This window comes from Mauremys reevesii, linkage group 20, assembly GCF_016161935.1.
Source record: "Mauremys reevesii isolate NIE-2019 linkage group 20, ASM1616193v1, whole genome shotgun sequence".
In the NCBI taxonomy this organism is placed as follows: Eukaryota; Metazoa; Chordata; order Testudines; family Geoemydidae; genus Mauremys; species Mauremys reevesii.
The window spans coordinates 16652550-16679845 of record NC_052642.1 but is presented as its reverse complement, the minus strand read 5'-3'; the positions used below and the strand labels follow the sequence as shown (position 1 = coordinate 16679845).

At 44.1% G+C, this 27296-nt stretch overlaps 1 long non-coding RNA gene across 2 annotated transcripts in view; it reads left to right on the top strand.

The window, feature by feature from the left end:
• Nucleotides 1–21447, top strand: part of LOC120387429 — a 78939-nt gene extending 57492 nt beyond the window's left edge. The window contains exons 3-6 of one of the 2 annotated variants that reach the window (XR_005590162.1): nt 3438–3537; nt 7202–7311; nt 7411–7608; nt 21375–21447. This is a non-coding gene — a long non-coding RNA (uncharacterized LOC120387429). The remainder of the gene's footprint in view (nt 1–3437; nt 3538–7201; nt 7312–7410; nt 7609–21374) is intronic. The other variant, XR_005590161.1, reaches the window with a different exon arrangement.
• The last annotated feature ends 5849 nt before the right edge of the window (nt 21448–27296 follow it).

Below are 27296 nucleotides of genomic sequence, written 5' to 3'. Positions count from 1 at the left end.
TGGAAAGATTGCAGTTGACTTCAGTGAGAGTTGGTTCAGGCCACGTATGACTTGACCCAAGCGAGTCAGCAGCAGAGCTGGGAATAGAATTCAGCTCTCCAGGCTCCCAGTCTTGGGCTCTGTCCACTAGAGTGCGATATCTTGCAGGCGTGAGTCATGCTGATGCCATTTGGGGAGGTTTAATCAGTAAAACTACTGAAGGTTGTATCTTTTGACCTTAGAAAACTGGCCTGGCAAGCAGACTGGCTGAAGGGATGCAGAGCTCTTTTTCACATTTGGGTCTCTGTAGGTTGAATCCAGACCAGGTTGGTAGTAGCTGAAAGTTGTTACCTATTGCACAGCTGCTCAGTGCCTCGTTCCATTGATTGTAGAGCGGGGTCCATATCGCAGTTGGCCCTCCCAGCAGTGAGACCGAGGACTAAATTGCTTTCCTCGCAGAGATGGGTGCTGAGTTAGGATTGAGGCACAACGTGAACGCAGGACGGTAAGCTTGCACTGCCGCTATCTGTGCTGTCCCTGGTTTTGGGATTATAGTATTTAAGTTCTCAGGGCTGCTCGTTAGAGAAAGATTTATGCTTGTATCTGTAATTTTCACTCCATGCATCTGAAGAAGTGGATGTTTACCCACGAAAGCTTATGCCCAAATCTGTTAGCCTTTAAGGTGCTACCGGACTCCTCGTTGTTTTTGTGGATACAGACTAACACGGCTACCCCTCTGATACTTTAGAGAAAGGGTGATCTTGTGGTTACCCCTCTGGATTGGGAGGGGTTCAAATCCCACCTAGGGCTAGTACCTTAATCTCTCAGTTCCCCATCTGTAAAATGGAGACAACGGTGCATCATTTCTCCTGCCCTGTGACTTGTCTATTTAGATTGCAAGCTGATTGGGACTGGGGTTTTCTATGTTGCTACGTTTGTTTAGCACCTACCCTGGTGGGACCCTGATCTTGGTTGGGACTGCTGCCAGCCCTGTTAGTAATATTTTATAGTACAGTAGCACCTAGTCTGATTCTTTGTGCCAGCACAGAGCGAACAAGAGAAGTGTCATTCCGCCATAACAGACATTTCTCAAACTAAGTTGTGGCTCACTGGGTATTCCAGCAGATGCTTTATTAGTTTAATACTCCTGAGAGTTGCATGAGGCTCCCATCAGCGATAGAAACATCAGGATCCTCCTGAAAAAAATCGGAGCACTTCATTGTCGAGTGGCTGATTTGGTAATATCCGTCATCAATGAAAATGGTCATCACCCTCAGCTGGCACGTCTGACTATTGGAGATTCGTTACTTTCACTTGGATAAATGCGCTTGCAGCTGTATTTCTTGTGGAGCAGCATTGATCTACTGTGGCCAGTTAGCTTTAATCCGAGGTATTGCATTCCCTATGGAGATTCCCCAAGGCTATATCCACTACCCGCTTCTGACAGCTGAATGTGACAGTTAGAATTATCTCAGCAGCACAATCAAATGGCGATTCTCCCAGCACCCAGCCGCTAACCTATGCGTGCATACCCTGTTTGTTTCATTTCTAATTAAGCAGTAATATTTCCTATCTGGATTGCTAAATGTGCAGCTCCTGAGACTGGCTGCAAGGAAATGTTATAAACGGAAACAAGCAATAGAAGTTCCCTTTCTTATTGATTCCCATGATAAACCGGTCTATGCAGGAATCAGACCTGTCCTCAGGCTGTGCTCAGCGCAATGCAAGAGAACATAAGGAGACCAATTCATTTAAAAAAAACACATTTGCCAGCGTTTCCACCGACCTTACTAGGAAAGGGGAGGGAGCGCGAGCAGCCAATGCATTTTCCTCCAGCTGCTCCCTTCCCTCACCTAGTTGTTAAGGTACATGCTTTCACCCTGTGCAGAGACCTCTCTGCTGCCTGTTCAGGGGGTCCGAGAGCAGAATGGCTGAAAGATGTTTCCCATGCTCCATAAATCAAAGAAAGCAAACTGGGAAAGGAAAGGAGTGGGGCTGGGGGGGTGGAGAATAAACTTGAGAGGTTTGGTAAAGCAAGAAGCTGCATTGCTGAAGGGACTGGAGGGTAGCCTTCACCAGGGCAAAGCCTTTATTCTAAAAACAAGGGGCTGGGTGGAGTTTCTTTGTAGACCCAGCAAAGGTGTGGGCAGCTTGTGGGGCTTGTCATGTTCCTCGAGGTAGAGCAGACTGGGCTCTGTTGCAATGAATGCAAAGAGGATTCTTTACTGGGGCTGCTGGACACAGACTGACCGGTGGTTCTGTTTGCATCTCTAGCCCTCAGACTGACTGACGTGACGATGTTGCCACACAGGCTCTACTTAAGTTCTGTGATGGGGACTGTGATTACATTCTGGGGCCCAGGAAGGTTGAGCCCTTGAGATGGGGCAGTCACTACAAGAAGGGATGGGCCTAGATGCGTGCTGGTAGAGCGGGGAACCAGACATTTGGCTCCTGTATTCATCCCTGCTTGTGCTTCCCCCTTGTTAGAGGTTCCTTTCCGTGCGCAGAGTTTTCATGTGACCGTCCCTCTCTTTCGGGTACTGGGGCTAGGCGAGGCTGTTTCAAGATAGACATATGCAAGCTAGAAATGACACGGAAAGAATGACCGGCCTCCCCTATATAGTGTGTACTTTTGTGCGTCAAAGCTCTGGTGTGTTATTTATTGTCGCATCTGTTCTAACGAATGTCGTCCGCACACCTGCCAGATCTGAGCTAGCTTCCAAGCCTCACTGAGAGGCAGGGAGGGCAGTCTGCGGTATTTCTTTTTGCTTGTTACGAAGCAGATATCGAGGATGACTGTCAACACCTGTTTGCTTGTCTTTCTCCTCATGTGGCCAGCCTTTTGTTGTTTAAAATAGCCTTTAATAGCTTTTAAAAAAATAAATTGAAGATTGTTAGTATGAGGGAAAGAGGGGTGTTTTTAATCTCACTTATACTGCTGTTTATGCTGTAATGAAATTGAAATAGCAGCAGGATGCAATGTGCTGTATCATGGCAAACCTTGCAAAGCTTCAGCTGTATAAATAGTCTTACAGGGGAAAAAATGTTAATGAAAGAAAGAAATGGACTAGGTAGGTCAAGATCGTGAGTCTGATGCTTCCTAGTGCCGAGTGGGCAAAATATCTGACATGCTTGTTACATGTGCTCATTTTGAAATGTCTTCCCTGTTGTTGTCTGGGGACCTGGCAATATTAAAAGAATTGGCCAGAAATTAAATACTGAAATTACCCACAAGTATAGCCCAATAAACTACTACCACTTTGACTGCTAGTAGCTCCTAAATGCAGCACCAGGGGACACGGTCAGGACAAGTTTGACCCCCTAAAAAACAAGCAAACAAATAAATTAACCTAACACCCATAGAAATGTTCACATGACTTTATTTTTGTTAATTGCAGTAGAAATGATTTTGGTTAAAATAACAAAACCAACAGGCAAACATTTTCCGTGTCTGAAAGGATGTTCAGAGTGGTTTAGTCCTGTCTGCACTTTCAGTGAGACCTCTTTCAGTGCTGGTTCTGCTGCACCATTGACTGACGCATGTTGTCAGAGATCAGGGTAAGTAGAACTTTTTTTATTTTAGTAAACTGTGTGCAAGAAAAGACAACCATGCACAATCAAAGAGACACTGCCATTGTCGATCATTTTTTTTCACACAGAGCAGAACCTTCAGTTGCAGGAATGAATTCACCCTTGGTGTAACTCTGTAGAGGTCACTGGAATTACACCCAGGATGTATTTGCCTAGGCAATCATGTTGAATAAAAAATATGTGGTGAGTGCCATGCAGCTACCCCACAAATCTTGTGAGCTGGAACCATCCTGGGACCAGCTACGGTCACTGACATGCCTCTAATGGAATGGGCTTTTCACATGACCTACAAATGACAGCCCCACTAGAGAACCACCCTGGGAAAGGCAGGCAAACAGTCACTTTTGACGTGGTTATCAGCCTGACCTAATATGCTGATGTTGAAAGAAACAAAAATCTGGATGGACTTTAATGGGTTTTGTCTGCTCCAACTAGAACCCAACGGACGCTTAGCTTGTGGAAAAACACCTTCCAAGTGTGTTAATGAAAGTTGAAGTGAAAAACGTGGGCTGGATGATTGAAGTGGAACTTGAACAGTACTTTAGAAAGGAGTTTTGCAAGTGTATATATGAGCTGCCGTGTCCTTGTATAACTTAGTGGGAAGTGAATTGGCCACCAGAACTCAAAGCTTGTGGAGGTAAATTTCAGTAAGCTGGGACAGGATCATAAGGCTTAAATGGGGAGAAAAGGACTTACTATCTTTGGGGTAACAGTGCGATCAATGCAGCTTTGAAGTTGGGCACACAGGCCTTCCTTTAGTTCATGAAGTGCCCAAGGACTCATAAGGGCCAAAGCATGTTCTCTCTCATGCATGCAAATCAGCCAAACTCTGTGTGTGTGTGTGTGTGTGTGTTTTGGAATCCGTACAGGCAAAAAATTATGCTGAAGCTGAATCTAGCCACATTCAGAGTCTTGATACCCATCTCTTTACATAAGACCTCTCCTCCCACCCCCCCATAGTGAAGCTAGGGAGTAGTCTGACTTTCTTTCCTGGAAGACTGTCAAAGTGCCTGATTCAGCTAAGGAAGCAGCCTAAAGAGAGGGCGGCGTGCTGGCAAAGTGACTTTGATGTTAGCTCTTCGAGTTTCCTCTGCATATTCTCACTCTTGGGATAGGTGCCAACTGGTGCCATTGATCAGCCTTCTACTAGCACTGCCTAGTCAACCAATTGTGTGCACTCCCTGCCCCCGCCATCAGACTCTACGGGCACGGCTATAAATAAGGTACCTGCAGTTACTGCCTCAGTTCCTTCCAACTGCTGACACACGTACCTGAGCCTTCTCTGAATCAAGACCCTTTAGATAGTTAAGAAAAGTGCCTGGTTAATTAATTAATATAGAATACTTCTTTTTGTCCTCCACTAGCAAACAAGGCTGATGAGCTTCACCATATTCCATATAAGGGGTTTTCTTTCTCCTCTGCCTAACTCTATAGTAGTGACTGCAACAGTTCAAAGATCAGGAGGTATACAGTCTACTCCCACTAATAGTGGGAGAAAACTAGACACTTTAGGGAAGGAGAAGAGAACAGTTTTCTTCCTAAAACATGAGAATAGCTAATTATCTAGCAGACATGGCTAGATACCAGTTCCACCTGTGGGACTAAATCTTTGTTGACCACAAACCTATCTGAAGGACACTCAAGACTCCCTAATGCTCTCATTAAGGAGGGTCAAAATCTGAAGCAAGCATTAATGGCGTCTTTTGATATCTCAGGTATTACTTCAAGGTCAGTAACTCTCAGAAGACATGCCTGGTTGCATTCTTCTAATCTTCCACAGGAGAAGTCTAAAGTTGAGGACCTTCCCTTTGAATGTGATGGTTTATTAAGTTCAAGAACTGATGATTTATTGGGGCGGGGGGAAATGAAAGGAACGAGATCTACAGATGGCTCTTTGGGTCTTTTACAGCCTTTCAAAAGGAGATTGTCTACACCATTTTTAAGGTACCAAAGACAGTCTTATCCCCCTTCTTCCCGATTAATTCTTGTCTTCTTATTTTAACAAAGGAAGACATCACTACCAACAGCAACGTCAGCAACAATCTTCTGCTTCTCAGTCATACAAGAGATGGCCATTTAAGCCCAAAATGAAGCAAAAGGATTTGCTTAGCACCTCTTCTTTGCCTACAGTTAGACTGTAGGTTTGATAGCAAGCAAACCAATCTTGAATTCTGTTTCCCTTACATTTAAGCCAACGTTATGAGTGGCTAAAGATCACCATGGACAGATGGGTGTTGGATACTATAAAGAACATTGTACCATCTAGTTTGATACCCTCCCTCCCTATAAGGGACCCCTTTCACAAGGCGCAGTTAAAAATAGAGAGAAAGTCTCTGCTAGCAGAAGGTGCTACAGCAGTGGTTCCAATAAATCTGAGGAAATCAAGCATTCTGTTCTTGCTGTTTTCTAATTCCAAAGAAAGATGAAGGTCTTCGTCCAACCTTAGATCTAAGAAAGCTAAACGTGTACCCTCAAAGGATGCATTTCACAATGTTAGCACTAGGATCCATTATTTCTTCTCTATCCTTTCTAGATTTGGTTTGCTGCTCTCAGTCTCTAAAAAGCTTATTTTAATATTTCAGTAGCTCATCACACAGGAAATACTTTAGTCTTGCCACCGGGCAGGACCCTTTCTGGTGGGTAGGGGGTGTGGGTATCTGGGCAAAGGGGAGGCGGGGAAGGGAGCAGAGAAATGAACTGGGTTGTCATAGGGTTTCTTTAACTGTCTCTACTCCTGGGGGAATTTTTGTATGTCTGTATTGTTAGACATATTGCTGACAGATATTTTGAAATAAACTACCAAAATAATTGAAACTGGTGTAATTCTGTAGTGTTATTTTGATAAATAAAATGTGCAGAATTTTAAAATATTGTGCGCAGAATTTTTATTATTATGGTGCAGAATGCCCCCAGGAGTACAGAGTCCTATCTTCTAGACGCTCCACATTAGCTGTGTAAAGAACTGTGTGAGGTGGTATAGCCACGCCCTCAGAAGATGCTTGGAGCCTGAGGGCAGGGAGAGTGCATGAGCAGTTGACCAGGCAGTTCTAGTAGAAAGCTGCACAGTTCAATGGCATTGGCCGGCACATATCCCAAGAGTGGGAATATGCAAAGTCCCGCCCTGAAGAACCTCAGTTACAAGTAAATAACCTTCACTTCATTTACAGGACACCTAGCTACTATGGCAGTGCGTGCACTAGATCAGATTCCAGACTTGGACAGATATTAAAATAGCTGAGCGGTCTGTATGTGAGATCGATTGAGACCTATCTGTTCACTGCCACATGAGTTGGCAAACCTCTTCTATTCAATGCAATCTGCCTGCTAGTGATGTAGGCTTGGGAGCAGCCTGGAGGATTCTGTGAAGCTGGTGGATAGTTGTGCTGTCTCCCTCCACTTGGAAAAACTGCACTGTGAATGTCAGAGTTTACATTGGAATGTAGTTCTGATTATAGTTCTAAAAATATACAGCATGTCTCCCTCCTCCCAGGGCAGGGCACGAGACTCCTCAAAGCCCTAACGGGAGGGGGAGTGTTCAACATAAGGGAACAGCTGACAAGTGTGAGAGTAAGACTTTCAGAAATTAAGATTATGCCCTGCTTTCCTAAATCATTTGTTTGGATTTTTTTAGGCAATAATGCTGTATCCTCCACCTTCTTAATCTCTGCTGAACCTCCAAGAAAGCTCCTATTGTCTGATTGAGGGTTGTCTGAATGATTGATGTATTCTTGCAGGATGGAGGTGAGTCCTCTCGTCTTGACAGTTCGGTTTGATAGCCAAGTTGAAACTGACCCTTGCTGACACTCTCATCTTAAAATATCTGTGTTTTTCATATCTCAGATAATATAGTGCTGTAGCTCTGGAAGGCAAGGGCTTCACTCTGGGGATGGCAACGGATGATTCTCCGCAGCGTAACAATGGATGTCATGTGATGGTCAAAGGACCATGAAACCCAAGAAATCCTGATCAAAACAGTGTTCTGTCAGATCCATAGATAACGTACCTACCGCTGTCTGGGTTCATGGTGCTATCCATACGGTATGTTTTTATTTACATTACGCACAAATTGATAGAGAGATCCCTGTGTACGTTTTCAGCTTTCTAGGATTTTTTGCCAACAGTTTATAAGAAATTCTAAAATTGAACAAATACAAAGTAGCACATTGTTAAAACATAATACATTGTACGTCTGTAGCGCCTCTTTAAACTGAAGAGCTTCGAGGTGTTTTATAGGCAGTCTCTCAATGCTCCTGTAGTAGGTTTGAGTGGGTTTTATAGAATATTATCCCTGTTTTTTCAGATGGAGAAAATGAGGCACAGGGAGGCCAAGTGGCTTCCTCAGTCAGTCAGCGTTGGAGCTAGGCTTAGCTCCACTCTTCTGACTCATCTAGACACAAGACTAGATGTTCAAAAGGGATTAGTCATTTGGGGGTGGGGGCAGGCTTCAATTTTGGGGGGCTCAGCTCCCGACACTTTAAAAGGGGATGGATTTTCAAAAAGTGCTGAGCATGCACCCTATGAAAACCAGGTTCCTTTAAAGTGTCTCCAGTCAGGTCCCCAAAATCTGAGGCACCCAAAAATCTCTAGCCACTGTTGAAAATCTTGGCCATGCTGCCCGTAGTCTTTAGAATTTTGATCTGAGGCTCACTTAATTAAGAATGGATTTTTAAAAATAAAGAAGAGAAATGCAGAGGCTGATTAGTGGATAACGTGGATTAATTGGCTTTGCTGTTTTGGACTGCACCAAAAAAAAAAAAGATGGAATCATTTCATTTAGGAGCTGTTGGGTTGATGTTCTGGTCTGCAAAACTCTCTATCAGGTCTTCCTGTGTGACCTTGGGCAAGTCACTTAGTATACCCAGTGCCTCAGTTTCTCATCTGTAAAAATGGGGATCAAACTTCCTGCCTATGGATACCAAGGTGTTGTGAGGATAAATCTATTAATGTTGTAGAGCTGCTCAGTTACTGCACTGATGATAGGTGATATTTATTAATCCAGTGGCCCAGATGCCTTCACTCTCCTCCAAATTCCTTTTAAGAATTCCCTCTTGGTTACTTTTTCACCATTAATCACACTCCATTGCCATCTACTTCTGCTCTCCTACCTGATTTTATTCATATAACAAATGAAAACAACTGGGACTAAGACGCTTATGCAACCAAACAAATTACATGATCTTCGTTTCGTGTGTTCTTCCCCCCTCCTCCAAGTGTTGTCTGTTGTCATACTCTGCTGTGTGTTGTATCTAATTCAGATGGTAAATGAAGAAGCTGCTCTTATTTTGTAAAGTGCTGAATGTTCCTGTGGCACAGCATGTTCCTGAGTGCAGACCTTTGTTTTCACCATTTGGGTCTGCAAAATTCAGCTGGAAGTCTCGTGAAAAGAGGCTTTCTTGTGAGGTTTTTCAGTACCTCCCAGGTCGCTGGTATTTCAGTGCTTCTGGAAGGACAGAAAATGAAAATGAATGCAAGCGAGTTAGCTAGATTTGGAGAGGCGGCATAGGCCAGTGGTTAGGGCACTAGATTGGGAGTAACATTTTCAAAGATGTCTAAGGGACTTTAGGAGTGTAAGCCCCATTGAAAATCAGTTGAATGTAGGCTCCTAAGCCACTCAGGCACTATTGAAAATGTTACTCCAGGACTCGAGACACTGGGATTCTAATACTAATTCTACTATTGGTCTGCTGTGTTCCTTCCCTGGTCCTCTATTTCTCTTCCCACCCTTTGTCTGGCTCGTCCATTTAGATTGCAAGCTCTCCAGGGCAGAGCCTGTCTCTTACTATGTTGCTGTACAGTGTTGCCTCTGAGATTGCATAAAGGCTTGGTCTGGTTTCTCGTTTGATCTGTCCCTTCTTAACAGGAAGACATACTACTATGTACCATCCATATAGGCTCAAAGTTCAATATTGATGCTGTGCGCTGCAGGCAGGGATTGGGGACAGGCAGATAGGACAATGTGGCATGGGGGTTGGGGGAGGGAGTGGTTAGTCCTTATAAGAGGTTTACATGCTTCGGGAGGTGGAGGAGGTTATAAAAGAAAGGTTATAGGCTAGTTCTCTGGGAGCTGCTGAAGGAGACAGTTTGAGTAGGCAGAGTTATTATGGGAGGTGGAGGCTACTACAGGATATATTTTCGCATCTCTGTTACTGTGCACTAATGTCACCTAACACTGTATTTGTTAGTCTGAATACTTGTGTCCTGTATCAATATATACTTGAATCAAACTAAATAAACCGTGAAGGCAGGCTGGATTGTTCAGGGGGTAGTTGGTGTGCTTTTCACTTGGAGATCATCATTTTGAATCCAGCCCAGAACTGTAGTGAGTGTGAATTTCTTTGTCTTGGTTTTTTGGCCTATATGACCAGGGGCGGCTCTAGACATTTCGCCGCCCCAAGCACGGCGTCATGCCGCGCGGGGCGCTCTGCCACTCGCCGGTCCCGCGGCTCCAGTGGACCTCCCGCAGGCGTGCCTGCGGAGGGTCCTCTGGTCCCGCGGCTTTGGTGGACCTCCCGCAGGCATGCCTGCAGAGGGTCCGCCGAAGCCACGGGACCAGCGGACCCTCCGCAGGAATGCCACCAAAGGCACCCTGCCTGCCACCCTCCCGGCGACCGGCAGAGCGGCCCCCGCAGCATGCCGCCCCAAGCACGCACTTGGCATGCTGGGGCCTGGAGCCGCCCCTGTATATGACATGGATTCGGTAGTCTTGGTCTACGTAATGAAACACGCCATAATGGGCATTAATTGGAATCCTTTGTTGACAGTCCCAACAGTTAGACCAAAGACTGAATGGGCACAAAGACTTAACAACCCTCTTAACAACAGGTGGCCACTCCAGGTCAGAGTTGATAATTTGTAGTTAGTTCTATTATTGTAGAGCCAAGAGGCTCCAACAGAGATCAAGTCTCCATTGTGGTAAGCACTGTACAAAAGCATAGCTTTTGATACGGTCCACTTGACAGACTCATAAACAAACTAGGGAAACATGGTCTTGATGACTATATGATAAGGTGGGTTCAAAACTGATTGAAGGACTGTACTTCGAGTAATTATCTAGTCATTTACTATCAAACTGGGAGAATTGTATCTAGTGAGGTTCTGTGGGGGTCAGTCCTGGGTCTGGTTCTATTCAGTATATTCATTAATGAGTTGGATAATGGAGTGGAGAGTATGATTTTAAAATTTGCTGATGACACCAAGCTGGGAGGGCTTGTAAGCACTCTGGAGAACAAGATTAGAACTCAAAATGACCTTGACAGATTAGAGAATTGGTCTGAAATCAACAAGATGAAATTCAATAAAGATAAGTGCAAAGTACTTCACTTAGGAAGGAGAAATCAAATGCATAACTACAAAATGGGGAATAACTGGCAAAGTGATATTGCTGCTGAAAAGGATCTGGAGGTTATAGTGGATCATGAATTGAATATGAGTAAAAAATGTGATGCAGTTACAAAAAAGTCTAATGTCATTCTGGGCGAATGAACAGGAGTGTTGTATGTAAGACAAAGAAAGTAATTGTCCTGCACAGGTGAAGTCTCAGCTGGAATTCTGTGTACAATTCTGGCCATCACAATTTAGGAAAGATGTGGACAAATGGGAGAGAGTCCAGAGGAAAGCAACAAAAATGATAAAAGGTTTAGAAAACCTGACCTGTGAGAAGTTAAAAAAACTGGGCATGTTTAATCTTGAGAAAAGAAGACTGTGCTAAGGGCTGTGTTAAAGAGGGTGGTGATCAAGTGTTCTCCATGTGTGCTGAAGGTAGAACAAGAAGTAATGGTCTTAATCTTCACCAAGGGAGATTTAGGTTCGATATTAGGAAAAGCTTTCTAATTATAAGGGTAGTTAAGCTCTGGAAGAGGTGGGAGATTGTGGAATCCAGATGACTGGAGGTTTTTAAGAACAAGTTAGACAAACACCTGTCAGGGAAGGTTTAGGTTTACTTGTCCTGCCTCAGCCTACCTCTCGAGCTCCCTTCCAGCCCTACACTTCCATGATTCTATAGCTAGAGAGAGCCTGCAAACTCTTCAGAGCAGACCAGCTAGATGGGAGATAAAAGGTGTGGGAAAGGGGAGTAGGTTTGTCTCCAATGTGTAGACAGGGAACTGAGGCACAGAGTGATTAAGGCTGAGGCAGATTTCCTAAATCCCATTTCAGTGTCTTAATCCCCAAAAAACCCCTCCATCCTTCTTCTGTAAAATGGAGACAACTTGGACAGACAGTGCCATTGCATCTGACTGTGTGGGTTAATAGAGGATTTCAGACCCCAGGGCTGGGAATCTGACACTTAAAATGAAATAATTTCATATACATAAGTAGTAACTCTATAGGTTTTAGTCCTCAGCATATAATTCCTTAGGACATTTTTTTTCTATTGAAATAAAAAAGAAAACTTTACATTTCATTGCAGGGTTGCATTTGTGGATGCAGCATCCCCACTGGATTGAGAGCCTTAGTGGTGTGTGCAGTGCACTAGCAAGTTAAGCCAACTCTGTGTGTGTCCTCACTTTTAGGGCTGATACAAGTGCATGTCTGGCTCGTACATCTCTCTGGAAAATGCGGAGTCTCATCCTGGCAACATTCAATTAGATGTTTTTCCTCCGTTTCACTAGTTGAACCCTCTTGAAGTTGGAGCACCTGTAATGCTCGCCTTCAGGCTAGTGGTGCGCTCGGCACATTACCAAACAACTAGGGAATTGCAACATGAGCAGCAACACCCCAGAGGGCACAGATTAGACTATTATTTGTATTATACAAATATTGTACAAGTATTGTTTCACTGGACAGTATTCTGGCTCTTAATTATTTCAAAAGGTATGAACTGAGAATTTCAATTAGGAGAAGCAATGGAAGAACCCTAGAAATAGTCTAAATTACCATTCAGAAGGGCTGTGTGTGGGAGTACAATAACACTGGTTTAATGCGGTTTGATGGGTACGGTCGCTTGCCCCCTGTTGAGTGCCCTGCTGTTGCCTCTTGACTAGAATTGTGCAAAGCTTTTCATAAATCTGAAAGCCGGTGAAACCTGCCTGTTTTGTCTCATCTGAAACTCAGGCATGATTGGGGGAGCCCACGGTCTAGGATGTTAGGGAGGTGAATGTAGTGGATTCACATGTGTATTCCCTGAAACTGGGCAAAATTTGGCTGCTACTTTTGATTTTGATTGTTGTTTGAATGAATCATAAAAACTCCGGCAAGGAAACCCAGGTGGATCAGTCTTCCCAAAAAGGGTTTACACAAACCACCGAGAACCAAAATGGCCATGGTTAATCCAGCTCTGTGTGTTGTCTTTGTAGGCTTGGGTCTTTTCCCCTATTCATTTTTCTGGTAAGGCATAGGTAGGAGTTCTCACAACATCAGGTGGCCTGCCACTGCTCCTTGCCTACTATCTACATGGTCGTTCTTGTTTGTCCTGGTGGAGCTTTATGATGCTCAGACCACACCACTAGGTACATCTGCTTGGCTCACATTTGGTTTTCCTCTTCCCAGCTACTGGCTAGGATCCTGTGTGACTCTGTAAGACTGTTCAGTCCGGAATATCACAATAAACTGGAGACAGGCTCAAGCCTACCAGATCTGAACTTCCTCACAGTGCTTCAGAGCAATGGGGATTCCCCGTATGCTGGACTGTGTCAGCCATTTAATATTTAGTTGACAAAATGCATCCATAGCATGCACAGTATGACTCTCCCTCAATATGAAAACTCAGTAGGAGAACAGAATGTAACGCAGCCAACTTGGGAATGACAGTGATTATTTTTGTGAAGAGGGTTCTTGCTGTTCTTTTATTGTAAAAACACCTGTGAGCCATAACATTACTAAGAGGGGAATATGATGTACAAAAAAGGGAGGGAGGGAATCCTACCTAAGTCTTGGAAAGCTACAAATAATGCGCTGTGAGACTGAACAACTGAGATGAAAAATAATTGCACTCCTCTTTTTCTCCAGCTTTTCTTATCAATGACTTTATCACCTTTTGGTTTTATTTTACACCTTATTTAGACTTTACTGTAATCCCTGCTATTTCACCATTGACACCTCCTTAATACCTTGTCTGACACCTCTGGCTAATGCCCATGGCCTTATATAATACAGAAAAGCTCTGGTGGGGCTGGGATGGGGGAAGGAAAGAAATTATTCACTGCTCAGCGTCTGAGAATAACAACAATTGAGAAGGAAGGGTTGGGGTGAACCTTCCCTGTGTAGCTGAACTTTGATATCTAGCCACATTCGTCCATATTCAGCCATTTCTTATTGTTTAAAGATTGGAAGGCAAGTGTTATGCTGAGAAAGACAGGATTTATTGTGTGGGAGAAACTGCAAACTATAAAGGCTCAACTTAGTGAACTGAAGCAAATTAATTCCTCTTACTTTGATACACTGCACCAAGTTCAACCCAATTCAGAGATTTCATCCTCTCCACGGTTCCTGCTGGTGTTAGCAGATTTAATGCCAAATCTATTTCGTTCCTTTAGCATCAGTTGTCACTAGATTAAAGTCTTTCCAGCCTGCCCCAACTCTCTGTCCTCCATTCAGCCAGTTTTGCCTCCATCCTATCTCAACTTGATTCCCTGGTTCCCCCTTCAACCCAGTTCAACTTTGTACAATGGCTTGCTAAATGATTGGCTTTCAGAAATGCTGCAGTACCGTGGTCGGCATAGGAGGACCAAAGCCTATCCTGTCCTGCATCTGTTATATTAGGATCTTTGCCCACTGCTGTAAATTAGCTCTGACTGTCCCCTTTGGGACTTGGTCCTGCACATTGCAGGCAAGGAATATCTATCTACACACAGATGCAAGGTGAGCATTAAAGAAGGTCTCAGATTACTCCTCCCTCCTAGCTGGAGTGAGGCTGAGGAGTAGATGCCCTTTCTCCACCGATGACCCATCCTTTTTAATAGTGTACACTTATGAGCCCAGGCGTGGCTGCACGGGGGACTTGAAACTTGCTCACTGCATGGGGCAGTGCCTAAGGATTGTTAACTTTTCTCGCTCCTATGAACAGCCTCCACTCATCATGTCACTGGAACCATAGGAGGGGGGAGAAAATAGGCTAGGGGCTGCCCAGGCAGTGTGTGGCGCGCTCCCTCTTCCCTCGGTCCGGCCCCCCTTCCGCTCCCCGCGGCCAGGTCCACGTCACACGGGGGCGGGACGGACCCCCGCGGCGCGGCGGGCGCGGACGGCGGGCCGGGTCGGCGCGGCGGAGCGCCCCGCGGTCCGTCAGTCGCGAGGTCGAGGTCCAGCCCGCGCGGCCGCGCCCCCCTCCGCAGTCATGCCTGCGGCAGGTCCGGTCGTCCGCGGCCCAGCCTGCCGCCCCCTAGATTTGGCCGCCCTAGGCAACAGCTTGGTTTGCTGGTGCCTAGAGCCGCCCCTGACTGGAACACAATGACTTTGTGTAGGAACATGCAGGAGGAAGGCTGGTTTCATTTCCTTCTACCTTCTGTCACTGTTAGGTGCTGGCACGCTTCTGAATTCTGAAGAGTTGAGGAAGAATTTGTATCCATTAAACTCATCAGTCCTTTATTCCAATCCTGTTGTTCTGGCCCTTGGTTTTCCCCATATTTGAGGATTATGCCTTTCAAATCTGATAATCTTCATTTATCTTTCCCCCTGGAATCTGAGCTGGAACCTTTCATAACAATCAGTGGCCTTATGTGTACACAGAGATGAATCATGACCTTAACCATATGTCTGAATGTAATGCCACCGTGCTCCAAAAACAAAGGCCTCTTCCGTAAGGCTCTCCTTGAGCTGACATCAGTATGAGATCTAGCTTCTGTGGCTCTGAACTTCCCCAAACTTCAAAGGGTGCTTTGGTCACGTGGTTTTGGTTGAGGACTACCGCTAACTAGATCTTGCTGTACTGTCTTCAGGCCACAGCTATAAGAAGGCAGGATGGTTACCAGATGATAAATATTTGAGCAGCAGTGAACAATGTCTGCCCGGGAGAGAGCTGTGCTACTGGCATGAATACTGCTGCATCATCAGTAATTTCCACCATGATAGCTCCTTTCTTTGCATGATCTTCAGCAGGCTTTGTAAAATTGCCAAGACTTGGAAGAAGTCACATTGCAGCCCAACCACTAGAGATAATGCAGCACTACATATTTTTTGCTATGATTTCCAAGCCTAAAGACTATTGCTACATTACCTAGATTTAACTACCCATTACACAAACTATATCTCTGAAGTGAGGGATATGGCAGCTTTATTATAAGTTTATTACATGCTAATTCAAGCAAATAAATTTGCTCCAGCTGTGGCGCAAAGGAGATTAATAACCTCGAAGATCACTTTGCTGCTTTGATGAGTTTCTTGAACAGAGTGGAGTATATTTAGGAAGAGCAACTAGATTAGTCAAAACCCCCTTTAATTATTAGTGACACTGTGCAAACTGCTTCATAGGAGTGGAATACCAACTACTTAACTCCCTGACCTTATTATTCAAATAAACACTTCTTATTATAGCAACATGACTTGCTCGTCAACACATCAAATCAGCTGCCTCAGTGGTGGATTTAAATGTCCCCTCTGTGTCAGCAGAGAGCATATGGACTTCATTAAGAGTATAATAGCCTTAAAGTTGCAGTCCCCCTTTTTTAGTGATAATTTAAGGGTCATTACGTGCTATGGAATGTACAGAATAGTGCACTTGAAATAGTCTAAACAGCTTTCACATTCGTGTGCCAGGAGTGTTTTTTATACAGGTTTCTATTCCAAAGTCTGTTTAAAATTTCTGAGCCTATGTTGCACCAGGGTGTTAAGCCAGGACCTTTTGAATTTACTTGCATCAGTGGTAATGCTTTAAAACCTGTATATATGTATGCGCACATGTGTACGGGTATTTAGTTTTTGTTATTATTCCTATTGACAGCGAATAGGAAGAAAAGTGACACGTTTTGAAACATGCAATTGTTTGCTCATCGTCTTGGATTGTAAATGGGATGTGTGTGTAAAGATTAAAGCTGGTCAAAGGATTTTTTTGGGACCAGTTGTTTTGGTCACAATATGGAGTTTTGTGAAAATAGTTCATTTTCAACATAAACATTTTTATTTTAATCAAAATGATGTGTGTGAAAATAACAAATTTCCCAGCCAGCTTTAGTAAAGATGTTATAGTAGTCTTAGTGCAGTTGAATTGGAATTTCCACTTGACTTCTAGATTTTAGTCTCTCTGCCATTTTAAGTTGCATTGGGCAGCCGCCTTGTAGTACATTGGCCTTTCAAACTGTTGTTTGGGTTATAAGCACAGATAATTTTTTTTTTTAAGAAGAAAAAACATCTTTCCCTGCATTGGAGGACTGTAGAGCTAAAAGAAACACCTATGCTGTTTGTATTTTCTTTTTTAGGCAAGAAATAGTTTAAAAATAATGTAGGGTCTAATGAACAGAGCAGTGAACTGGAAATAAGGACATTCAGCTTCTATTTATGGCTCTGCCACTGTTTCTCTGTGATGCCACGGTCAAATCACTTAATTCTTCTGCCTCTATTTCCCATCTGTAAAGTGGGCATGGTAGTACTGCCCCAAAGATGTCTCCTGAGGCTTATCACTAATAGCTCTTTGTAAAGCCATTGAACACTCACAGTTGAAATGCACTGTACAAGTGCAAAGTATCATTCGAAATGGAATCTTGCAGGGGAGGCTAGACTTCAAAAGACACTAAGCTCTTTAGGTGTTTTCAGATGGCCAGGATATCATCTGGGCATTCTGATAGCTGGGAAGTGGGTTCAGCTGTGGATCTTGTGGGGTGGGAAGGAGCTGGTAGCTGAGAAGGACAGAGAGGTTTGCGGCACTTCCAGGATGTTCCTGCTATTTTTTTACTAGTTCTACATGCCCTGGTAGTTGCACACGTTTATTTACTAGTGGGTCCAGGTACGTGACTGCATTTTCTCTGCAATTTATTAAATGAAGCCTGCCGTAGCTTTTTAATTGTCCTTAATTAAAGCCTCTCTAATTAGGCCATCCAGTTGTTTGGAGAGGGAATTAGGGCATGATCACTAGTATTGTACTAAGAAGATTATTCAAATAGCTATAGCACCACATTTTAATCACCTGAGCTAACCCCACCACAGGACTGAAGCGTCCCCAAGTTGGTTGCAATTTTTGTTTGTTTGTTGCCATTTTATTAACATAGAGAAGCGATCTGTGATTATGTTTGGGCCTGAATTAGCAGGATACCAGTACCATTCTGAAACAGAAATCCTATTTCCCCCTTTGGGCAGAAGTATCCCATGTTTGTTCCTACTGAAGTAAAGTTATCTGATTTCTCAGGAGTAATAAAATGTCATCTGCAAGGAGCTTTGTGTGCCCTTAAACCACACTGGCTGTCCTTGATCCTGATGGATAGTAATCATCAATGGTTCCAGTGAAGCAGAGAGAGAACACAAAACAGCAGACCTGGTCTGTGTCACTGGTTACTTCTCTTTCTCCATGATAGTCTGATTTTACCCACTGACTTAATGAGACATAGCATGGTTACAGAATTCTCCGTGAGACCAGAAAGCAAACCTGAGGAGATGTTAACAGTGTCTGAGAACCTAATGGTGTCACTTCTGGAAAGAAGATGAATGAAACCTTGTCAGTCTTCGGGGATGATGCCAAAAAAATCCATGTCAATGCAGAGTCGACTGGGACAACAGCCTAACCTCAGACTGAAACTGACCAAGCTGCTAGTCTATGGCAGGAAAACAAAGGAAATACAACAACAGTAAGAGACAAGTTGTAATTGTTACCCTGCATAGAGTTCCCAGCTGTGAATGACAGTTCCACTTGTAGAATTTGCCTTTAAGCACTGCCCAGTGAGAAAATTCTAACCTAGGACTGAATAGCATCCTTTATTCATCTGAGCTGTGCCGGAGTTTTGCAGACTGTATTGTCTTCATATAGCGTTTGTGCCAAGGGTGAAAATAACGCTTACAAACTGGGAATATAACTATAATGTCCAGTGACACTTGGATCATGCTGCAAACTCCAGAGTTGGACCAGCTTCCACTGAAAGGTGATTTAGAGATCCCCATGACGAATTTTATGCAGACCTGGGGCCAGGTCATGGGTTTTGCATTTAAAAAAAATTGAAGAGGCTTAGGTGGTTGGTGCCAAACCTGCTGAAACTCTGAAGTTACCATCTGAGTTTCACTCAAACCTGAAATAGAAACTCCAAGGACAGAGGAATGTGAACCCAGGTGGATCAAACATGGAGAAACATTCATATGAATTCTGTCCAGTGGGACTCCCGCATTTCTCTCCAAGCTAGAGCTGGGACTACATCCAAGTCTGGGCTCTGAGCTCTTCAAGCCCACTCAGCTGGGTGGATTGATATCAGAGTATCTGATCCAGACCCCCTCAAACTGGGGTAAGTTCAGATTGAGATCCGAACTTCATGGCTTGTGTCTATCGCTCTTTGGGCTGATCCAGACCATCTGAACAAAGAGGTGTTAGAAGGTGCCGCTTGTGCGTATTCATGAACCGTTACCTACTGAAACTGGCTTTGTGTGCAGTGTATTCCAGCTATGAAGTTGAAGGGCGAGTGAATTTTCCTGCCCTTGTGATTCTTGCTTAGTGTTCTCCTTTATTCACCCCCCGCCCCCCCGCAAAGTAAGTCCTTCTTCCCTCAAACAGCTTCTATTGTATGGCAGAGCAAGCAAAAATGATGTGTTAAATACAGCCTAGACTGAAGCTCTGAATCAAATCAATTCTTTTTTGATTCCCTGAGCTTTTGAATTTTCAGCCCTGCTGAAGGCTTGTTAGCCGAAGAATAGGGCTGAAGGAGCAATCCCTTTGTATCACTATTGACTCAATTATTTTGCCTCTTGATTTTCTATGAAACGGGCCAGAATGCCGGGCTGATGCGCTGATTGCTAATGGCAGAGCATTGTTAAGCGTCATGTTTGAAGGCTCTAAGTGGAATACCTTCATCGTTTTAGCATTGGCTGCATTTCGGGGCCTAGTTTTATTTTGATTGATACAAACTGTAATGCACAGAAGGATGTGCAGGACAAGCTTTTAACCATGAGCTGCAAGAAATAAACACTGCTACGTTGTAAGCTGGTATCACAATGAGAGGTCACACTTTGTCACTCCATGTCTGTGTTACATCGGTGACCTTACTTTGTTTGACCTAGTTGCGCTAATATGCCCAAAGTCACATGACACTCCAAAGAGCCAATGAGCTTAATCTCCAGAGTGTATCTGATCAATAAATCCAGCACAGGGTATTCCGCAGAGGTTGCATTTACACAATGTCATTGGCTATCGATACTGACAGATGGATGCATGTTCTTAATATTGAAGTGTGCTGTCAGTTACAGAATTACTAACGCTACAGCTGCTATCTCTGCTGAATGGTCCTAGTGATCTACTCAGTTCAATGGCAACTTTGCCATTAAGCCACAAGCTTGATGCACGTGGACCTCCTACTGACAGCTGCATAGGATGCCACTGGGTGCCAGTTTCCTCACACGGTGCCTGATTCTGCAAGGGGCTGCATGCCCTCATTGAGTACTTCACACTGGATGATCATCTATACACAGTGCTTCTAAAATACAAAGTATTTATACGCAGAGTTGGGAACAAGCATATAAACCCCAAAGCAGTACGTGCTCAGTAGGGACAGGTGATATAGTGCTCTTAGACTGTTTTGAGATTAAAAATAGTTCTTCAAACTGGATTGCTGGGAAAAGCTGGGGAGAAAGAGAGTGCATTAAGTTGCTGGAATAAAATGTCTTTTGGTTTAAGCTTCAGTCTATATATCCAGCGGCATATGGAGTGTACATACATGAGCCGGTGTTATAGCTTTGTGTTCCCAAGAAATTAATGGTGTCAAGTTCAAACTGCCTGGCCCCAGGGTGCACACTCTACTTCACAGCGATTGCAGAATGAAGGAGCAAGGATGTTGTTATAAACCCCCATGGGGACTACTGGGAATCGGGTGCAGTCTATTAAAATAGGGTAACTGAATCAGAAATTCAAGCCTGATGGGAAGGGGAGAAGGACTGCATTACAAAACCAGTCATTAAAAGCCAGGCGCTTTTAAACAGCAATTCTGTTAAGAAACTGCTAGTCTTAGGAGTCTGTGTACTGTACCATAAGTGCTTGGGTTTCCACAATCCCTTTTTCCCTTCAGATACTGTCCCTTCCCCTGTTGTTTTCTCAAGTCTTCCCCTAATCTTTGCCCAGGACATTCTCCTTTTATTTAGGTCCAGTTCTACCCTTAAGTAGGCACCAACAGTTCCCACCAAAATCGGCAGGAGTTGCATGCTCATATCTGAGGGTCTTATAACATTAATATATCGTTATAAGAGTACCCACCACTTCTACAACAGAAAACTGGGAGGCAGCTTGGTCCACTGGACTACATGTGGGATGACAAGATAGAACCTGGAAGTTTCTAATCCCTACCTCTACCACCCACTCACTGCATAGCCTTGGTCAAGTCACTTAAACTCCATCAGCAAAAATGGATACAGGAGAGCGCAAATCACAAAAATTTGGGACAGTTCAGATCTGGGGATTTGGCTCAGACCCACTGTTTAAAAGTGCGTGAGTAGTGTTCTCTTCATTTCGCAGTGTTGTCAGTGAAGTAAGGTGTAGAAAGTCCTTTGGATCCTTGGACGAAAGATGCTGTAGTAGAACAAAATATTTGTATAATGCTTTGAAGATGTGAAACCCTATACAAATGCTAAGCATTTTATTATGGGGTGGAGGGGGTGTCCTCAAACTTAATGCAGATAAGAAAAAGCCTAAATACTTTCCTCTATTTATTAGTATTATTGTTGTTTATATTAAATCAGTGCCCCCAAAATGTTAGGTGCTGTCTAGAAGTAGAAGACGACACAGCCCCTGCCCAGAAGAGCTTACCATCTAACTGAACAAAATTGAGGGTAGGTTGCTGATTTAATATTTTTGCACCTGGTGAGCAGAAAATATAACTACAAACCTGGAGTATTAAGTTATGCTGAAGAGGGATGTTTAGGAAAAATGTCTGGAGGATTTTTAGCACATAGTTACTGAGCTTTCTTAGAATAGAGAGTCCTTAGTCTTCCAACAGTGTACACAATAGACTGCAAGAGCTATAAGAGTATCACTATATTAAGGAATCACTATAATTGATTGTGCCCATGCCACGGTGATTAATGAAGCCTCTCCATGGAGTGCGCACTGACACTGCCCTGGGAAACGTGGGACCTGTACACTTCAATCCAGGCTGTGCAGGTGCTCCAAAAATCTGTGGATTTGCAGGAGCAGATCTTAAATTTGACACTAAAGTGTAATTAAGACACACCGTGTTCTAGTGGTTAGGGCACTGGACGGGGACTTGAGAGAGCTGGAGTCTGTTCCCTCTGCTGACCTCTCCTGTGCCTCTGTTTCCCCTCCCATCCTTATTCTGTCTTGCGTGGCAGGGACCCTTGCTATGCATCTGTACAGCACCTAGCAAGACAAGAGCTCCACTGTGCTTGAGGCCTCTGTGCATTACAGTAATGCCAATAATGTGTGATACCCTGACTCTGTTGAAATCAGCGGGGCCAGGATTTCACCCAGTATGTCTGTGTACTCCATGTTGAGAAACCTGCGTCAGTTACTCGCACCATAGCCAACAGAGGGAGCTAAGGAAAACACAAGCGAGAGGCTTTTGTCTTGATCTGGATGAGTGATTTTCATCTATTAGTGAGAGAGCGCAAAGCAGAGGCTAGAAGACTGACTTCTGGGGGAAAGGTGAAGCCTCGCACCTCCAGAGTATTGCTGTCATCCAGGAAATCATTTTAAAAACCTCACTGGGAGGTAGCCGCTTTTAATTTGGCATAATGTTATGGGAACGGAAACAGCTTACTTAAAAATATTACCAGTCTGATATCTGAAGGGGTGATCTCCTGTCCTGACCTTTTTGTATACTGTCCCACCACAATTTCACAGAGGTGAAAGTTGATCTCTTACTAATTTATGTAAACATTTAACACACAATACACATGGGAGGAGTGGGTTGCCACGGGGACACTGAAAAATACCCACTAGTCTCTTCCAACCAGCTGCTTCTGGATGGCACTGGAGATAGAAATGAGAGACGTGGCTGGGATTCTCAAAGGAGATTGAGATGTAGGGGCTCACAACTCATTTAGGCCTCTTTGCAAATCCCAGTCTGTATGATGGAGCATTTGAAGGCCCTCGTCTTGCAAACTGCTCCACATGACTGGTCCCCTGTTGAAGTCAGTAGGGGTCTGCAGGGGAACTGGGATCTGCCTGTACAGAGCATCTGTTCGGATTGGGGTTTCATGTTACACAGATTTGATGTGTAACAAAGGTGGAATTGTACATTGCTGTTTCTGCTTCTTTCTTCATTGATTTCGTAACTCCCTGCTCACATTGGGAACAGCCGAGCACATTTTTGTTTCTTGGATTTTATAGCGTGCTGAGCATTCTTGATGTAAATCTGTCTGTTCCATAGCAAAATGTTACAGTTGCCAGTTTAAAAACAAACAAGCAAGAGCACGCTGCTTTTTGTGAAGATTTTCTGGTAGAAATCCTTGCAGGAGATGGGGGGGGAAACTTTTTTTACAAGTTGGGAGAGGGGAGTTAAACAAAATTCTTTGTAGTTTTAACAAACACAGCTGAGATCCCAGATTCTCAATGAAATACATGTACAGACTGAAAATCGATGCATGTTAAAACTAAATGCATTCCTCCTTCACTTGCCTGCAGAGACTCCCAGCTCAGGGTTCTGTGTTTGCCTGTTACCGAGAACATCACCAATATCTAAAGCCACGTAAGGAATGTATTAGTGCCGATAGCTGCTCCTACAGTAACACAGGGGCCTGAGGACCTGAACTTGGCTTTTTGGCAGGAACTGAAATGCTTTTCACGTCTTTTTAAGACCATGCTATGTGTAAAATTGAGCATCTGATGCACTCGTTTCTTAGTACTATCGCTTATCCTGGCTCTAAGCTTTCTAAACTCAGTGTCATAGGGGGCTGGGACCTGTAAATAAAGTAGGTCCGGCTCCCCTGTGCCAGGACAGGTGCTCCTGTTTGGCCAGTTAAGAGGCCAGGACAGCACCTCTGGGCTTTATAGAATCAGGGAGATACCTAGTGAGTTCCAGTGTGTCAGAATAGCCTGGTTCTGCCAGGAAGGGTAGGTGAGAGCTGCTGGAGACTAGAGGGATCAGAGGAGGTCCTGGAAAGAAGCGGGAGGTGTTGCTTGGGAAGTTGGGGGAAGGCTGAAGGCCAGGAAAGCAGTAGAGATGCTGTGGGGAGGTCCCTGTTGGAAGAGCAGAGTTGCACTCCAGTTGGAAGCGCTGGGTCAGCAGTCCTGGTACATGGACAGGGGAGGACACAGAGTCCCGGCCTGATTGAAGGCCTGCTGTGGGGCATGTGGGGCATCGAGGGACGAGACATCTTGAGTTTTAATGACTGCTTGGACTGGGCTGAGAAATGGACTACGTGTTTGGGACTTCTGTTGCGGACTATTTGGACTATGTTGTAATAAACCAGCTCCCAAGAGGGGTAGTACAGAGACAAGAAAACCTGAATTGAAGCTATTGGGTCACTGGAGAGGGGAAACTGAGGGAGCTCTGGTGACGCTGTGGCTTGCTGACAGAGTAATCCAGTTGGGATGGCCCTATGATGCTATGATGCATAGGCTAGAACTGTCATTGGGACAGCTAAGGGCCAGAGCAGACGTGTGTCAGGAGCAGGGGATCGGTTGCTCTCTGCAGCTTCTGAACTGTATGTTCATGGCAATGTAGAAAGTCGGACATGCAAGCCAGCTGTCTGAAGCCATACTACCTGCTGCTCTTATCCCACAGGCTAAGCATTGTAGGGCTGGGTCAGCACTTGGGTGGGAGAGCTCTGAAGGTTCTGTAGGTGGTATTGGTGATGCTCTCCTCCGTGTTCAGTCCTGACCTAGGATATCTGTGCCGCTGTGGCTGTCCTCTTTCAGATAAGGCACAAAACAGAGCTCTTCCCCGCTTGAGTCATTGACGACTCCCTGGTACTTTGAATAGTAGGAAAGGAGTTCTGGCCAACTTCCAGTTCAGGTGATTACATTCTGCCTCCCTAAATTACATCAGTAGATTCTGTTAGTTACAGTGGTGGTTCTTCACTTCCTTTCCTAAACTGTTTTGGAGAGCGGCTGTGCGCTGTTAAACATTGACTCAGTTTCGTTCTAGAGCAGTAAATGAAATGGATGTCTGTTTATAAAAGTCTGTGTTCCTTTTGGGGATAAAATGTGCTAAAATGAATGTAAAATCATCAAGATGAGTGGATGAATCTCTTGCCTCATGCTTCTCAGATGGTTGGGAAATTGTATCCCGGCTTTCATCCAGTCCGTGTGCGCGCGGAGGGATGGTATCCCAATTTGTCCATGCTTTGTGGTAATACAAACAAAAAGAGAGCGAGAGAAAGAACTGTCTACAGAACAGCCTACCAAGAAGGAGAAGCATTGCAGGGTAAATTTAGCCTTCTATTTCAGTAACACTTGAAAACACCTTCAGTGCAGCGCTGTCAGGGTGAAAAAACAAAAATCAATATGAAATGATGATTTTGATTGGACCCATTTTCAAAGCTGTCAGGAGTTGCAAGTGAAGTGCAGTAACCAGCAAGGAAAAGCACTTTTATTCAGCCTCTTAAAGGGCCCCGCTTTCTGCAAGATGGGAGCGGGGGGGTGAAGAAAACGTTAATCTCTGAGTGAAAGGATTTAAAAAAAAACATTCCCCCCCCCATCATTCTTTTAAAAAAAAATAAAATGAAAAGCTGCATCTCCCCAAAGCCATGTCAGTTTAAATGACATAGCACGTCAGTTGTTGACTGCCTGGCCCAGCTTGGAGGCAGTAGGCAATGCAGTGAGGAAAATGTGGTTTTAACAAAGTTGTTGTCTTATAGTGGTGTATTTCCCTCCCCCCCTCGCCCAACTGCAAGGCTGCCTAGTGCTTTCAAACCTTGGCATTGCCAAGATCACTTGGCTACAAGGTATAAACCTGTCCCACGGGAAGATTTCATTGTACAGTTAGAAGAGAAGTGTTGCCAAATAGATGAGCTCAGAACCCATGGGGTCAGCCCTGATTGGATTCCCCAGCTGGGTTACATGTCTGGAAACTACAGGAGTACTTATCACGAGGGCAGGCTAGACATCCGAATTAGCCTTGAGTATTGAGCCAAATGGAAGCTTAGAGACTGAGTAGACCCAGCCATTCCAAGACAAGGGCCGACGTATTAACTTTAAAAGAAACCAGGCTCGGTTTATCCAGTTTGACAAACCATACAGTGCATCTTCTTAAAATTACAGTGGTGTCACAGACAGCAGCAACTGCCTCTTTGACACTTTCCTATTTTCCAATAGAGATGCAGACTTCAGTGCCTTTGTCAGATTGGTTAACAAGTAGTTTTAAAGAATCAAATAAACCTAGTATTGGTTTCTCACTGTGGCAACCTTGAGTTAAGTCTGAACATGTTATCTTCTGAAGAGCAAAATTGCCATAGTTTTATCATTAAAATTATTCCCCACCCCGTTGTATATCAGTACAAGGCAGGCTTGATGAAGAAAAGAGGGGCAGAGGGAATCTCTATGTAGGTTGTTATTCATATAGAACGAGAGAGAGTAGGTTTAGAGCAATGGCAATGTGGATGTTCTTGATGCTCAAGTCAGTCAGGACAAAATGTTTTTCAGGTGAGGAGATGCGTGCACCAACTCATGCGAAGTGCTACTTCTGGTGAGTAGCATCTTCTTCCTACATGATGAGTAAAAGAAGCAATTAAGCGCTTCCACTTATTTTTTTTAATCAACTCTATCCCAGAAGAAATCACTACTAATTTTAAACATTGGACTTGCCATCTAGTCAGTACTACCTCTCTCTTTCTGCAGTAACAGTCTAACTCTTAGAATCCATGCCAGGGGTCCCCAACACAGTGCCCGCAGGCGCCATGGCACCAGCCGGGGCATCTAAGTCTCCCTTATCAATTAACAGTATAGGGCAAAATGATGCAAAGGGAAGCAGTTTTGATTCCATCCAGCAGCAAGCAGTAGTACACACGTCCTTCCCATAGTAGGATAATTCATCCATTACAGCAATACAGCTCAACTGGATGAATAAATTACCTAGGATCACCTTTTTTAATATATGTACTGCAAGGGACTAAGAGAGGGAAGAAAATAATATAGCAACTAAATAAAATTTTGTGCACTAAACGTGCAAGCTAATTAAAAATCTTTATTGTCAGGGTTATAGTTTACTTAAAGAAACCACAACAGTCCCAGAAGAGATTTACACTCCTACGTGAAAGAGGAAGCAGGAAAGACAAAGAAGAAAAAAAGTGTTGTTTAATGGCATGAATCTGGAGGTTATTTGAGTCCAACATAAAGCGAAGCCATAGAAAAGAGTAAAAGCTCTGGTTGGTAAAGTGGAAAATGGAAATGATTAGGGCTAAGGGAATTTGAAGAGCAAGTGATCAGACACTTGCAGAACTGCTGATTATTTGTGTAAATCAGAAGCAGACAGAATCAGTTGGTCCACTGGGCTGTTGGGGAGTCATGAAGGACACTTACATTTCAGAGAAATTAAATGACTTTTTCTCTGTAGGATAAAAGAAGGCACATTCTTTCCAAGCAGTCTACTCAAGTGAGTAGTCCCAATGACACAACTTTAAGGGTTTGCGAGGTTGGGTCCGTAAATGCTCATCAAAATATTGGACCTAAGCAAATAGACTAATGTTTAGTGATCACCCATCTGTATCCAGGTAAGCTG